Source organism: Macrobrachium nipponense, chromosome 20 (assembly GCF_015104395.2).
Source record: "Macrobrachium nipponense isolate FS-2020 chromosome 20, ASM1510439v2, whole genome shotgun sequence".
In the NCBI taxonomy this organism is placed as follows: domain Eukaryota; kingdom Metazoa; phylum Arthropoda; class Malacostraca; order Decapoda; family Palaemonidae; genus Macrobrachium; species Macrobrachium nipponense.
The window spans coordinates 75,499,522-75,517,021 of record NC_061089.1 but is presented as its reverse complement, the minus strand read 5'-3'; positions in this window follow the sequence as shown (position 1 = coordinate 75,517,021).

Genomic DNA, 17,500 nt, shown 5'->3' with positions numbered 1-17,500 from the left:
TCTCCTCCTGGAGGTCCGAGGCCGTCTACCAGGCCAAATGGACGGCGTTTGGGGTCTGGTGTAGAGGAAGCAGTCTCATGCCTCTGCAGGCCAAGATTCCCCATTTAGTGGACTTCCTGGTACACCTGAGACTGGACAGAGACCTCTTGGTATAAGCCATGAAGGGGGTCAGGGCCGCCCTAGGCCAAGTCTCTTCCCGGAAGGATTGGATCTTGGAATCCCAGGCACTTTTTGATGCTGATCACGAGCCTTGAACAGTCTTGCTACCCCAGTGCTTTAGGGGCATCACAGCGGGGCGGCGTTAGCGGGCTGGATCCCCTGAAGAAGCCTCCTTTCGTACCCCTCAAGGACTCCTAGGCAGAAAGCGGACGTCGAGAACGGTTTTCCTCCTGGCATTGGCCGCCACCAAGAGAGTAGGGGAGCTGCATGACCAATCTTATGGGGTCTCCCTCATAAAGGTTGGAAAGATCTCACCATTTGGTAGGTACCCTCTTTCGTGGCTAAGTCTCAGAACCCCTCGTTCATGAACGAAAGGTTCGTGGAGTCCTCGTTCCTGGTCGTAGCTAGATCAGGCGATCCTCAGGACCTCCTCTTGTGTCCAGTCCAGACAGTAAGGAGTTACCTCAGTAGGACGGCCTGGTTCTGGCCAGCGTTTGGGAACCTGGTTCCTAAAGGCCAGGAGAAGAAGGTGGTCTCGGGGAACTCCTTCTGGTTAAGAAAAACAATCAGGAGAGCCTATGAAGGCGGGGGTATACCTCCCATGAAGGAAGCCAGGCCTCACAGCATCAGGGGCCTTGGAGCATCCCTACCCTTCTCGAAGTCCCTAGTAGTCGGACAAGTCCTAAGGGCTGGAGGGTGGAACAGGCAATCCGCTTTTGTGGCTCACTGCCTGGGGGTCGGCTCCCGTAAGTCACTAGATTCATTCATAATTGGATCGATGGTGGTTGGCCAACAGCAGATCTAGACCTCCACCGAGCATAGGACTCCAGGGGTGTGAGGGGTAGTATGAAGGTGTTTCCCCCTTTTCTCTCACCTCCACCCTCCTTCCTTATCCTCTCCCTGGTCCTTTGGCAAGTTTTCATAGGGCCAAATGAGCCTTCAGGTAGGACAGAGAGTATGAGAGGCATTTTAGAAGTGCAACCATTGCCTTATCGTTTTCACCTTTCCGGGTTACCCTCCCAGCCCCACGCTTCTCTTCAGGCAGGGCTGGGGCCTCAACGGATACGCCCCATACTGACCTCTGGGTCCGTTCCCTCCTAAGCTACTCCCTACCCCTAAAGATTAAGTCTTCTATTAAAGTAGTTCGAGGTAAGTGTACGGCGTCAGAACAAATCACAAATTCTTGGTAATTTGTATTTTTCCTAGCTATACTTACCTCGAACTTCTTATGTTTCAGGGCCTCCCTACCGTTCCTGTGTACCTTAGGGCAGGAACCTTATGGAGTGGAAAGCACTGAGGTAGTAAGTCGTGGGTCACATGACTTTGACCCTCGGGGCATGTACCTGGCTAGGTGTGGAAGGGATAACCGGATTTTTCTGGTTAATACTAGATTGACATCCAGGAATCTTCTATTAAAGTAGTTCGAGGTAAGTATAGCTAGGAATAATACAAATTACCAAGAATTTGCTATATATATATATATATATATATATATATATATATATATATATATATATATATATATATGTGTGTGTCGTGTGTGTCTGTGTGTCGTGTGCGTTTGTGTATGTGTGTGTGGGTGTGAGAGAGAGAGAGAGAGAGAGAGAGAGAGTGAGAGAGAGAGAGAGAGCTTTATTTTGCATAAAACACAATAGTCAGAATTTCATACACGGAGCTAAGGTGCAAAAATACTAAAATCCCATTAAAAGTAGATAAAAATACAGGTGTAATATAAAAAAAACACAGCTATAAAATATGACGCATACGCTAGAAATCTCTCAATTCCCAAAATAAAGTTGTCACTGGTCATTAGCATGTTTACAAGTTTTTACACAACAGTATTAATCTATTCCCTTACAAACTGAAAATAAAACTGGGAAATGCTTGATCGCATTATCACGTTAAAAACCTTCTATTATTAAAATTCATGCTTGGTTTGACAAGGTTTGACTCATGCTTGGTTTGACAAGGTTTGACATCTTTAATTCAAAAACAAGTTTAGACATAAGCACTTCAAAAAATATAAATAAATAAAAATGGGGTATTTCACATTAGCTGTACATTTTGATAAGTTTTGTTGTAACACATTAGCTCTAGCTCACCAACCCCTGCCAGGTTTGCAACATGATTGTCATCCGTGTTGTCAAAAGTGGAAATGAAACTCAAGTACTTAATTTGATTTACATATTTACTTGCATTGCCATTAATGTTAATAGTATTCTGTGGCATTTCAGCGTTCTTACGATTTGCTGACAATCGTATATCTATTTTTTTAGCAATACTATTTAATTTCATAAAATTTACATATTTAAAGCACACATCAACCAGGAACTACAAACCACTCAGAGATGGACAAAACACAATATCACCAGCGCAGATTATCTGGCTGACAATTGCATTACTCAGGACGTAGCCAATTTGTTGTTACTCACCTTTTCAGATAAATCGTTCCATATATAAACTTAAAAGATGGGGTAAAAACATGATGCATTGTTTGACTCCACTTGTAACACTAAATTTTTCTGAAGTATCACTACCCCATTTTACTTTTTTTAAATAACATTATTGCAAGATACTAATAATATAATTATATAAGCTGGAAAACCTCTTTCTAGCATTGTACCAAGCAAACAAACAAACAAATGTCCATAAAGAAAGAGTATACAAGTGTGTTGCATATATTATCAGAGAGCATTGCTAGACATCAGATGAAGGCCTTGCTTCTCATGGACAATGCATCTATGCATCCCAATGAAACCAAGTTGGTTGGTGACAAAGGTTGTATTAGAGTTATTTACCTCTGAAACTAATGCACTCATTCAGCCAATGGACCAAGGTGTTATAGCTGAATGAAATAGCTATACCAGAGGACGTTCCTGGAGGAGGTGATAGTATGTGTTGGAGGAGAAGGAGCAAGGCTTGGATACACTAGGGGCAAGAGCAACGGAGAATCTTTGAATGTATGGGCTGTAGTCTCCCATCTACATCTTAGCAAATGGTTAGAAGGACGTCACCTCAGAGTCCCTCAACTGCACTGGAACTATATGTTGAAGGGAGTAGAGGGCATGATAAAGTTCCACTGGTTCGAAGTTAACAACTTCGATGCTCAACTCACAACTGGAGGCAATGACGTTCCCAAGGATAGTATACAGAGTGGTTGGGCAATGACAGTGGCGACCCTGGCTTCCAACTATTGTCCGAAGTAAGATAACTGCTGCAGTTGCTGCTTGTGGCCAGGAAGCCCCGAAGAAGATGACGCCAAAGATGATGGCTAGGCTATTCAACAGCAAGCACCTTGGGAAAACACATGCTCATGGTCTTAGATATGTATATCAATCTCTTGGAAAACCTCAACATCAGCACCAACAACTGCTCTGCGGCCTTGGACGTATCTGTGCAAGTGTAAGAATTTCAGTGGAATACCACTGTAAAACAGAATATTTCATATCTTCACAGAGTACCCTGGACAGCTTCTTCAGATCCCAGACTCATGCACACCTAAGCCGATGGCTATCTAGCTTGGAAATGCTGTTTTACTCCTCTAGAGTTTTATCTGACATTAACCAAATTTTGACTATATCTGACAGGGCCTTGGCTCTATTGACCCAGACAATCGAGAGATTACTATATATATATATATATATATATATATATATATATATATATATATATATATATATATATATATATATATATATATATATATATATATATCACACACATATATATATATATATATATACTAATATATATATTAATATAATATATATATATCGTATTATAATAATATATATATAGATATATAATATATATCTATATATATATATATGTATTAATATATATAATAATATATATATATATATAATATATAATTATATATATATCTATATATATATATCTATATCACATTACCACAGGTGAAACATAAGAGATGGGGTGTAGGTCCTGACCAGTTCCGACTTTATTTCCAAGCCACTGACAAAGAACTGACACATAGTATTAGGCGTCACAAATATATATGGTACAGAGACAGTACTGAAAAACATACATAACCGTTTGAGACTACAGAACCACCCACAGGCCGGTGTCAAGGTAGGAATGGCGGCCTTCAAAACTCATTTGGCTAAAAATGACAATATTCTCTCCAGGGACAATAACGATAAAATACAGACATAGGAGGCTACAGATCCCCACCTCACAGATGTCAGGGAGGAGGCAAGGTTGGAAATCTCATTAGCACTGCTGCCCTCTACTGTGTTTACAAATATGGCAAACCTATTTCCATACATTTCTAGTGTCTACCTTAAAATTAAAACAATTTTCAAAATTCTTTTGATAATACAGGATCAAGTTTATACATCACTTGACTGATATTCATATTACGACTGTAACTTTCTTCTATTTTATAAAGCTAGATTCAATGATACTCCTTTCCAGTGTGTTATTGGAATACACAATCCTTTTTTCCCCTCCCCAGTTTATAACATGATTATTCTCATTAAGATGTACAAATATAATTGTTCCCCGTGCATATCTCACACGTTTTTTTATGCTGTTCTATTCTCTTTTCCGGTGCCTTACCCATTTGGCCAATATAAACGTTGTCACAAGACTTAGTACATAGAATCTAGCTACATTATATAAAAGAAAGAATCTAGCTACATGAAAGAAAATTACAGCCATAACATAAATATCAGTCAGGGATGTATAAACTTGATCCTTTAATATCAAATGAATTTTGTAAATTGATTAAATTTCAAGGTAGGCAGTAGAGACGTATGAAATTAGGATTATCATATCTGTAAACACAGCACGGGGCAGCAGTGCTAATGAAATTTCCAACCCCGCCTCCCTGACACCTGTCAGGTGTGGATCTGTAACCCCCTATGGTCTGTATTTTATTGGTATTGTCCCTTGAGAGTATATTGTCATTTTTAGCCAAATGAGAATTTTGAAGGCCACTCCTATATATATATATATATATATATATTATATATATATAATATAATATATATATATATATATATATATATATATATAATATATATATATATATATATATATATATATATATATATATATATCGTACATAAACACTGTTTCCCCTCATTTAGTTATCTGTCGTTGTGATAAAGATTTAGTAGTAAAAAGGCGGTTCCAAAAAGATGAAAAAAAATCGCTCTCTCTTGACTTCCTCATAAACCAGTAATAAATACTGAAGGAAGGTCCACAAAATGTCTCGGTGCTTAATGGAATCCGGCAAGAAAATACGGAAGTAGGCGTCTCGGTCGCCTTATTCCGTCTCCTCGAAATCCCAATCCTCACAAATCCCCGATATATAATCCACACCCAACGCCATCCCATCCAACCCCGTAGGGGTGTAATGGCGTCAGTGTACCTCACGTGGTGAACTGTAGGCATTACTTAAGGTTTTTTACGGCGTCTCTTCGAACCCTAGATGGAACCTCTTTCATTCCTTTTTTTATGTCTCCGTTCAAATTCTCTTTATGCCATCTGACTTTTCACCCGCTCTAACAATTGTTTCAGAGTGCAACTGCAAGGCTTTCCTTCTGTTGCTCCTTTCAAACCTTTACTGCCTATTTCCTTTTCAGCACTGAATGAACTCATATCCACAACCCTTGGCTTTTGCCCCAATTTCTATATTTTAACCATCCCATTCACAACCACCAGCAAAAGGTTCCTCTCATACTAACCTTCAACGCGCACACACACACACACACACACACACACACACACACACACACATATATATATATATATATATATATATATATATATATATATATATATATATATATATAGTATATATATATATATATATATATATATATATATATATATGTATATATATATATATAGATATATATTTATTATATATATATATATATATATATACATATTTATACATATTATATATATATATATATTTATATATATGTGATATATGTAATATTTATATATATATATATATATATATATATATATATATATATATATATATATATATATATGCCCCCCACGTAATCCCATTCACATAACCTACTCTGAAACCTACTCCTTGTTAAGGCCTAAAGCTCAGATATTCCCCAACCACAACACGTCTCACCATCTCACCCACAGCTCCTTAATGCAGACTTTTATCAAAACCTGACGACCAGATATATATTCGTCACCTACCCTGATCTCCACATATCCACATTTCCTACCCGAAGGTTCCTATCCACTTGCACTTCCCCTGCTCCCAACGTAACATTCACGACCTTCATCTGGAGGTTTCTCGACGTCAAACCCTTCCGCCCTCAAACACTATAAACGTCCAACTTACGTCATTCGTATCTCCTAAATTTGCCCCGTACAACCCGACAGGCACTCTCTCTCCTCAAGTTAATCAGTGCATGATTAAGTGACTTCCTTTCCCTTCTACAATCAAGGCTCGGAAGTCTCTTGTTGTTTCAGTTTTTCCTGATTCATAGTTCTGTCTCTTATATACGATGTGGTCTCATGCTCTTTTTTTCTCTCTCTCTTTTAGAATTATTTCTCCAACTATTTTTTCTTCGAGTATGAACTTTGTTCTTCCATCGGCACAATAAACTTTGTTAATCCTAAATTCCGTCTAATAATTACTCCTCTCCATCATCCCAGTTCATAAAAAAAGAAAACAAATATGACAACGACTCCAAAAACCTGTCAGTCGATTACTTCAGTGACTGCGTGGTGTCTCTGTCGACTCTTTCTAAGTTATGTCGCTTTCAATTACTGAATTTATGTCTTTGGTGATTTATAAATGAGTATTACTCACACGAAGCTGATAGATCCTCATCTTTAAAAAAAGAAATTATGGGCAGGTAGCGCATTCCGCTGCTTAACTGTAAATCGATAAAATCAGTCCACAGTCCAGTAAATTAAGGTTTTCAAATCACCCTGAAATGAATGTTTTGACAATTAAGACCACAATAGTGTTAAAAATATATTTTTGTGCAAGGTTAAAAGACTAGGAGAGACTTTCGATTACTGCTACGTATCCCTCTTCATGTAGTAGGACTGAAGAGGGATATTACAGCCTCGTTACAGAGGCTACTTAGTACAATGAATGGTTTTGTATGACATGGTGGGGCTACGTGAGCCTCCCAGGTAGGAAAGGGCGCAACGGTGACAGTAACGGCGGTTGGAAACAGAAATCTTAATATTTATAGCTTAGACTCGACAAAATGTCTTTGAGTCAATGTAAACCACGATAATTAACGAAGGTCGTCTACTTTTAAGAGGAATATTTTAAACGGTTTAACAGAGCTGTTCTACAGCTTTTACAATTATGATGCAGGAAAAAATTTGCGACACCAATACAAAGAGTATTATTTATATATAAAAAGTGAAAATGTAACACACGAGTGGGTATTTTGGTCTTTTTTAATATCCTACAGCCAAATTTGATAATAGACAGATAATAATAATTGAAAAATACTCACAAAATTTGCAAATGCTCTTTTGTTGAGTAGGTTATTTGCCTTTTGTCTTCATACTTCTAGTTCGTTATAGTCCTTGATATTCATCTTATTTGTTTTCCTTCGTTATCTGCCATAGTTCATTCTTTACGTTTCAATTTCCTTTTATGTTCTTGGCTGCTTGTAATAATAAAAATCACAATAACAAACGAGCAACATTAGCAACATGAGCAACATTAAACGTGTCACCAGCAGCGGCTAATTGGAGCAAGAGTTCATCGCCAAGGGGCTCAAACGTCACAAAAAAGTAAGAGAGGCACTTTTCGACTTTTGAATTATGAAGATCTCAAAAAACCAATCACTATCATCGCCAAAAGTAGAGGCGAGTCAGATTTCATACTCAAGGAAAACAAAGGAACGTCTAATCGAAAATCTTGAAACTGTCTGAAAACACACGTTGCTAAAATTACAGAGGTCAGATAATATCATCTAAAATTACAGAGGTCAGATAATATCATCTAAAATTACAGAGGTCAGATAATATCATCTAAAATTACAGAGGTCAGATAATATCATCTAAAATTACAGAGGTCAGATAATATCATCTAAAATTACAGAGGTCAGATAATATCATCATCGAGAAAATGAACTTCCAATTTGTTAATAGAGGAGGTAAGTCACATTTCATTATGTACGAATGAAAAAAAATGGATATAAAAAAAGTGGACCCTTACAGTACTAATTGTAAAAACCACTCTAAATTCATTATGAACACTCAACACAAAAACCGGATCAAAAAATGATTTTAAAACATGGAGATAACGTATCTCAATTTTGGTAACCCCAATCTATGTTCTAAAGATCAGACCTGATTGATAAATGAAGAACTATTCAAAATCAGTCCAGATTGCCAATGAAAAGAAATTTAATCACCTAATAGCAATTTTCAAAAAGACGTGGATAAAAAAAAACACACATTTTAAAATATCTTGAAATAAAAAAATTGAAAAATAAAGACTATGGGCTTGGAACTAATGATGAAAAATGATGGCCAAAATAGCCTGCTTGAATAGATAAAACACAAAAAATCCATTGAAATTATCCAAAGCAAAGCGAAGAACATATCAGACATATCAGACACAATAGTGAAAATACCAAACCGGAGACAATTGCTAAAAGTGATTTACCAAATAAGGAACAAATAAATATCTTTGATATTCTGTGCATAGAAAAAAAGAGAAACACTGCGGATAAAGATGTAAAATATGAGCCACAAAAGCTACCAACTCAAAATGAAAGAAAACTACCTAGAAAAATAAAGATGATAAGATCAATGTCAACCCGCAGCCGTGATCGCGTTCTTTCTTAACAATTCGTTTCCCTCTCCATTCTTGCAAGTTCTTTAAGCTCCGCTTCCCTTCTCTTATCCACCGCTTTCCATTTCCTGACTGTCTCTCCTCCTTCAGCATCATTCCCCTCTCCATCTCTTTCTTACACCTTTTCCAATCCGGAAAATCCTCTTCTTCTTCATTGCTTCTGCCTCGGCCTAAATCTCTTTTCAATTTAAATCTCTGTCAGCGTTTGTTTTCTTTATTTTGTTTTCGGTGGAGCTTTTTCTTTTCCTCCTCCTCCCTAACTTCTGCCTCGACTTCTCCTCTTGATTATATTTCCAATATTGACTTTATATCTGGATAAACATTAATCAGCATAATGATTCCGTCGGATTATACCGGGTTGATATTAAACAAAAAATTATATTCACGCATAGAAGTTTATACTAGGAGCAAACTATCCATGTTACTCCTACAATCAGTAGTTCCATGGTTATTCTTTTAGTGGTTATTATAACTCTCATAATCATTTTCTCCTCACACATTCTTTCTCATACACACACACGGGTATATATAGACACACACACACACACACACACATATATATATATATATATATATATATATATATATATATATATATATATATATATATATACGTACATCTATCTATCTATATATATATAAATAGATATACGTACATCTATCCCTATCTAGAATATATAAATAGATATAGTATTATAATATATATTATATATATATATATATATATATATAGATATATCTATGTATATAGATAAATATATATATATAATATATATTACATAGATATAAAATATATATATATATATATATATATATATATATATATATATGATATAGATATAGATATAATATAATATATATATATAAATTTTAATGACATGTTGATAAATGTTCTCCTTTCAGGATTCAAAAAGATCTTTAGGATGAGGCTACTATCTCCATGCACTCCTGACTGTAGTCCACCACAATTGACTAACTACCAAGTACATAATTCACTGCTTGGGTCGAATGAGTCACAATACATTATTCAGGATTGCGGCCGATTAATTTTTTTCTCTAAGTAACAAAACTTGATACATAGTATTTTAGAGTCTTCTGATGGTTGTGATTTCTTTAAAAATACAATTCTTTCCACTATCAAGATCCATGAGACGCCAGGTAATTCTTAGTAAATCGACAATTATGACACCATATATAGAAGTTCGTCAGTTTTGATATTCATTTGAGAATCGTTACCCGAGCATTTTTATTATTTAGAGACTAGACCAGAAAAAAAAGTCTTTCTTTAACTTCAGAAAAGAGAATCCTACTTCTTGAATGAAAACCAAACACAGGAAAGGAATTCCAGAGTTCAGTTGAAGAAGGAAGGTAGTAGGCATCGAACCGTGGAACAACAAAATATAGAAAAATAAGATTAAAATTATGTCAGAAACGTTAAGTCATGACAGTTTCCAGCTGAGATTGATATGTTGAGATGCATGTTCTCTTTAAGGAAGCTTTTGGTCGCTGATTACAACACCAACTTGTATTAATCACTTTCACATTAGCATGTCAGTCTACGGCCATGTTTGACCAAAGTATTAGATTCATTTACATAAATAATGGAAGGATAAGTATTCAGCTTCTGACCGTATTCTACACTGACTTTTCAAGTAACGTCGTACGGGAGCAGAGTTTTGCTAATTTTAAACATTTACTACACCTCAAACTCAACTTCATTCGTTCAGCCTGTGTGTGCGCGTGTGTATGTGTGTTGTGAGAGAGAGAGAGAGAGAGAGAGAGAGAGAGAGAGAGAGAGAGAGAGAGAGAAATTGCCAAGTAGTGGCAGAGCCAGACGGGTATTGCAAAATGCATTACTCTAAAGCTGAAGATTTAAAACCAACAGGTACCGCAGCTCCCACGCTAAGACAAACGGCTCGTAACATTCTATCTAGCCAGTTTAAATCTTCTCTCCCTGTTACTATGAATTATACATCCCATGTGAGAAAAACGTAGAAAAAGAACTCGCTTATCAAGTAAGACTAGAAATTGATTATTGGATTAACTATATGGCTCTCCTTATCAGTATACGCACATTAATCCTGGCCGTTTTCGTCTTTATATCTACGACCTCTTCAAGAGAGCTGATACAATTTTCGAAATTTATAATATATTTGCTAGTGACCGTATAGACGAACATACAGACAGTTGGAATCCCAACATTCACACCTGACAAGTGGAAACTGGACGAAAGAGTATTAGACTATTATTACGTATGTATAGCCGTCAGTACATTGATGATAAAATAGATCAAATTTGGAATACAAGTGCGATATTAAAATATCCTCATTCTATATTACATAGTGCATTAAGAAACATAAAGCACATAAAACCTATTTGTGCTACCGTATAATAATTCTAACAAAAGCACCACCCACCTACTTTAGAATTTTAACGTTGATGTAGCATTTAAGAACAATAATGCAATAAAACAGGAACTTATTAAAAACTTCCCAAACAATATTAAAGGATGTGTAAATCAAATCCCAAGTAAGTCCTATGACAATTCTTATATTGGTAAAATTGGAAAACCATTGGGAAAGAGAGTAGGACCGCATGAAAAAAAGTGAAAGATTGCACAATTTTCGTTGGGCCTGGTTAAAATAGGTAGTTTGTACAATGATATCCTGAACAAAAAAAAAATTATCTAGTCCAGTATATTACAAATGAAAAATTATAGCATTATGAAAATAAGTAACTCTATAAGATATGAACTCGCCTTCAAATATGAACAAAATTTGTAAATTAGAACAATAACCTTAGATACTGACGAGTTTACAACTCGTCCCTCTATTCCCATTTGCTACGTGTGAATGGCACCTGGTTTGCAATAGTCTCTATGTGTTTGCAGTGTCACTCAGGCATATTCATCGTCAATTGTTTACCTCTATGAATCCGTTCTTTTCAAGATATCTTGTGTACATCTTCATATATATATATATATATATATATATATATATATATATATATATATATATATATATATATATATAGTCTATATATATATATATATATATATATATATATATATATATATATATATATAGATGTGTGTGTGTGCCTGCCTGACTTACGTTAGGATCGAACCCAGGTTTTTCGATTGAATGGTAAGAACGGTGCCATTCAAACCTCGCAAGTCGTAAAAGAAGTTGAAACCTAATTACCACTATACCTTAGGTCATCATCACCCGGATAGGCTTACTGCCTAACAAACCAACGGGTTTTACCTAACTTTCCGACCCAGCAGTGACACAACTGACTGCATTTCAATCGAATTAGCCCTTCTGAACAAATATACTAAGCACAGTGGTACTCAGGTTCCAACTTCTTTTATGACCTAGGTCGTTCAGTTGGTAGTGTCAATGGGGTCACTGCTGGGTGGGGTAGTTTTGGGTAATACTCGCCTGCCCAAGTAATAACTTTACATAGGTACAGTGGCACGTAAGTTCCAACTTCCTTTATGACCTTGCCTTCCAACTAAAAGACCTAGGTTCGATCTCAATATAAGCCAGGGATTTATTACTTTTCCAAAAGTGATTGTGTTGATTGTCTCTTTAATATATATATATATATATATATATATATATATATATATATATATATATATATATATATACACACATTTTTAACTCACATCGGAACGCATCGTGGTCTTTCCGAATTGATAGGCTAGGGCGATAGAAATTTACCTACCAAGGTCATAAAAGATGTCGAAACCTAAATACTTTAATACCCTGGGTAGGCATTCGACTAACATACCAGCCAATTTTACCCAACTTCCGAACCCAACAGCGAATCAGTTGTTACCATTTCATTCAATACAACTTCGTCGTGAATTTGCTGGGTACAATGAACAAATGTGAGTCAGAAACTGATATCTGTGAGAACACGTGATCATGTGTTCATTATTTCCATATGTGATATATATATATATATATATATATATATATATATATATATATATATATATATATATATATATATATATATATATATGTATATATAATGTCAATATATAAATATATATATATATATAGATATAGATATATATATATATGTAGATATATATATATATATATATATATATATATATATATATATATATATATTGTATATATTTAAATGTTATATATATATATATATATATATATATATATATATATTTATATATATGTGTGTGTGTGTATGTGTGTGTGTGATTTTAAAATCTAAATATAAAAGAAAAATTAAATCATTAAGTATTATATTAAGGTAATTTCATTATATTTTATTAATCGTTCTGTCCAACCTTTCGATCTTATTTTAGTATTAGTTTATTAATAAGATAAGTGTTGTTTCTCGTATATGTAAGCTGTTTTTGCTAGTCTGATGAACTCTGTAAGGAAGTCATATGACGTTTTGTTTACCACCGTCTCCCCTGGTATCTGTGAACTACTGAAGTGCCTTATTAACGTTCTTTATTTTGCTCTCTATGAGCTGTGTTGACTCGAGTGGAAGGCTTGGTCAAAAGGAATGTGATACGTTACAGTTGAATTCAAGTTCCTCCTCACAGCCTGACGCTTTTCCTCGAATTTATCGTCACGACTGCAGCTTTCGTTAGCGGGTTTGGATCATGGTGGATCTATTTTTCCGCTTTGTGTGTGTGGTCGCTGGTGTCTCGTCAACCGCGGCGTTCGCCAGCCACGCCCCTTTCCTAGTTTGTCGAGAGGATCCCGAACGAGTTTGCCCGAATCTACATTTGAACGGTGCAGTTTGCGGCGTGCGAGATCCGTTGACTCCCCGGAATGTCGGAGGCTACCACACTCAGATATCTGCGGTATGTTGGGCCACCTGTAGGATTTGTAGCTAGACCCATTCAATGGGTCAAGCTACAAATCCTGCAGGTGTAAAGAGTAAATCTCGAGCATTTTGTAAGGCATGTGACTGTGAACTTGATACAAAAAACTGTAAAGGAAGGATTAGTAGCGGTTATGCGGAAAAACAAATTTTCATTAATTGTCGATGAATCTACTGATAGAGAGGATGATTAACATTTGTGTATTCTTGTGCGTATTGTGATGGGTGGATAAGGTAACAGATGCTTTCTTTGATTTGGTACCTGTTTAGGTCAAAGTCTTTATGGTCACCTTGTGAAAGCTTTTTCAGATGAAAACATCCCTTATAAAGACAAGAACATGACTGGATTCACCTCAGATGGGGCCAGTGCTATGATGGGTATCCATAATTCCCTTTCATCTCGTTTGAAAAATGACATTTCAGATTTATTTGTTTTTAAATGTATCTGTCACTCTTTTCATTTGTGCTCGTCTTGTGCATGTAGTACTCTACCTAGGTCAGTTGAGCAGCTAGCAAGGGATGTGTATAATCATTTCATGTCAAGTCCAAAGCGCTTGTCTGAATTAAAAGAATTTCAGCATTTTGAACAAGTAAAGCCTCATATATTACCCCATCCAAACTAGACTAGTTGGCTTTCACTTAAAGCCGTTCTGTCTCGCTTATTGGAGCAGTATGATGCACAGAAACTGTATTTTACAAATGCTGCTTTAGGTGACAGTGTTAGCAGGTGACTTTATATTGGAAAACTTAATGACCTAGTCAATAAGTTGTATTTACAATTTTTAGAATTTGTACCTCCTCTCTTTAACGACCTTAACAAGAGGATGTATTCTGATGGGCCCAGATCCATTTAATGTATGATACAGTATCTTCTGTTTGTAATATTTTCATGGAATGCCATCTAAAAGAAAGTTATGCAAAGAAGACTGAGTGAACGATGTTCAGTATAAAGATCAAAGAAACTTTGTGACTCCCAATAAAATCTACTTGGGAGCCAAAGTTGAGGTAGCAATAGCTAATGACACACATGGTTTGTCAGAACGTGACCTTGGTGCATTTCGGCAACGTTGGTTGAATTTCTTAACCCAAATATCTGTTAGATTCCCATTTCGTAGCCCAATCCCTAAACAAATGTATATGATAGATCCTGGTTTTATCTTGAAGAAAACTGTTCCTCCCATTGCACCTTTAGTTAGTTTATTTCCAAATCTAATTAAACCTAATGAGATGAACCAGATCGATGGAGAATGGAGAATTCTTAGAATCACTGAAATACAGGTTCCTTCAGGTATCAATGTTGAAGTTTTTTGGCAACATGTTAGCAGAATCAAAGTTGGAGACGACAGCCCCAAGATTCATCTCTTGTCATATTTTGTCTCCTGTCTGCTAAGTTTGCCTCATTCCAGAGCAGCTGCAGAGAGAATTTTCTCTGCTGTAAATATCCTGAAGACAAAGCAAAGAAACAGATTCTCTACCAAGACATTACTACGACTATTGCACTCAAAACGGTATTTAATAAAGGAAACTTGCAGCAGCTTTAATCCAGTTATTAATCATCTTAAAAGGATGACGTCTGATATATGTAAAGATGAAAGTGACTTCGAGTCGAGCTTGAAGAGCTACATCTAAATTGTCATAAAAATGAAGGTAATGCACGATTTATTGTTCAGTAAACTTAATCATAACTCAAATTCAATTTACTTTAGTCATATGGAGCTAGTGAAACCTAGTTAGGCCTACTGATCAGTGAATTTTGAGTGTTGTCCCGTATCATTTCACAATTGTAATTTTGAAGTCATTCTTAGTGTGTATCATTTTCTATATCAGAATACTTTGATGGTAGATTTCAAAATCAAAATATTTTGTGGGTTTGATTATGCTTCCTTTATTAAATGTTTCAATATTCTTTTGTTCTAGTAATTAAATCAATCATGCAGTTAAAATTCATTGGATTTATTAATTGAGATTGTAAAACTAAATTAACTGAGTTGCATGTCCTGCATCAATTCACTTTTGTAAAATCAAGATTCAAGTTTGTGAAATCAAAGTATTTAGTTATTGTTTTTTTTGTATTAAATATGTTTTCATAGTGAAATTGTTTTTTTTTTTTTGGTCTAATAATCTATTACCTAATAATTTGGTAAATTTACATGGAGTGTTGCTAAAAAAAATTTTTAACTCATGGTCACCTTGTGTGATATAAACTGAAACTACTAGAAGTGCATCCATATAAAGTCTGTCTGAATGGTGATTCCATATACTGTGCAATGGACTGATTTGATATACGTCTCCTTTTAGTAAAATTCCTCTACTAGATTTCTAAAACACTAAATGTCGCACATAAAACTACTGAAGAGGTAAGTGCAGCATCTTTTTACGTGCATTGTTATTGTACATAATCGGCATATATAGCCTCCAGCTTATTTGTAAGTGTTTTCCAATGTTAATAAAGTATATAATATCGCTTCCTGATTGATTATAAGAATTATTGGGAAATGGGGAATTTTTGAACGATTTGGATAAATTTTGACATGATTTTCGGGGATTTCTAGGCAAACCGATCTGGCAACACTGACTCATTCTTCAGCGTCAGAGAGTTTTTGGAACTCGTGGAGTCAAATAGGGCGGCTTTCTGCAGATATGAGAAGTTTTTGTAACTTTTTAGACTAGCGCGTATTTCTGTATACCTGTGGACTTGCACGCTCTTGTCTGGAGTATGGTTTACAGCCTGTACTGTATGTACTACGTTACTGAGCTTGCCTGAAGAGATGTTTTGTCAAACCTCCAGAGGTTATTCTCTATTTGGACTGCCTAAACAATGGAGTTGATATAAGATTATCAATTTTCAGTTTTGGTCTTTATTTTGTTATGTTTATTTTAATTGAAGGTTCTGGACCATTACTGAACTTATATTGTTATTCTTACTAGTGTATTTTCTGGTCATTGAGTAAAATTTTGCGGTGTAATTTAGATTGTATGCGTTGGGTAGGAGTAATATTAATTTTCTCCTTTAATTTTCTCTTGCTTCCTTCTTCTTAAGTTAGATTTTAAGTTAGCTCAATCTGGTCAGTGATTTAGAACGTACCTTCCTGAAGTTATGATAATTTAAGTTCTTTCTTTTTGGTTTAGGGTCCAGTTTAGTTTTAGGTGATCTATTGAAGATCTTAAGGTTGGGTTTCTCTTAATTTATTTATACAGTTAGACTATATGTATTGACCAACCATTAACTTTTCTTTTTGTTTAAATGAATATTGTAACTTTTCTTGAGGTGTTTGTCCTTTTGTTCTTTAGTTGCTGGGTTGCATTTTACCCACTGCAAATTCCGTGTTAAGATAATAACCTTTGAAATTAAGGCCGTGAATAAGGTCGTAACATTAGGTATAACGAATATAAATATATAAATATATATGGATAAACAAATACAAAAGAAAAAAAAAATGAATAAATAATGTACCTCTTTGTTCATCTTTACAAATTCGTTATAATTTCTTTAAACAATACTATACGAATAACTTGACTGAAATGAGAAGTGATAAAAAATCCACATCACTGAGGCTGATTAATTAAACACCGCACAAATAATGGATAACGTAACTTGTCTTAAAAACGGAAGAGCTAAACATAGTG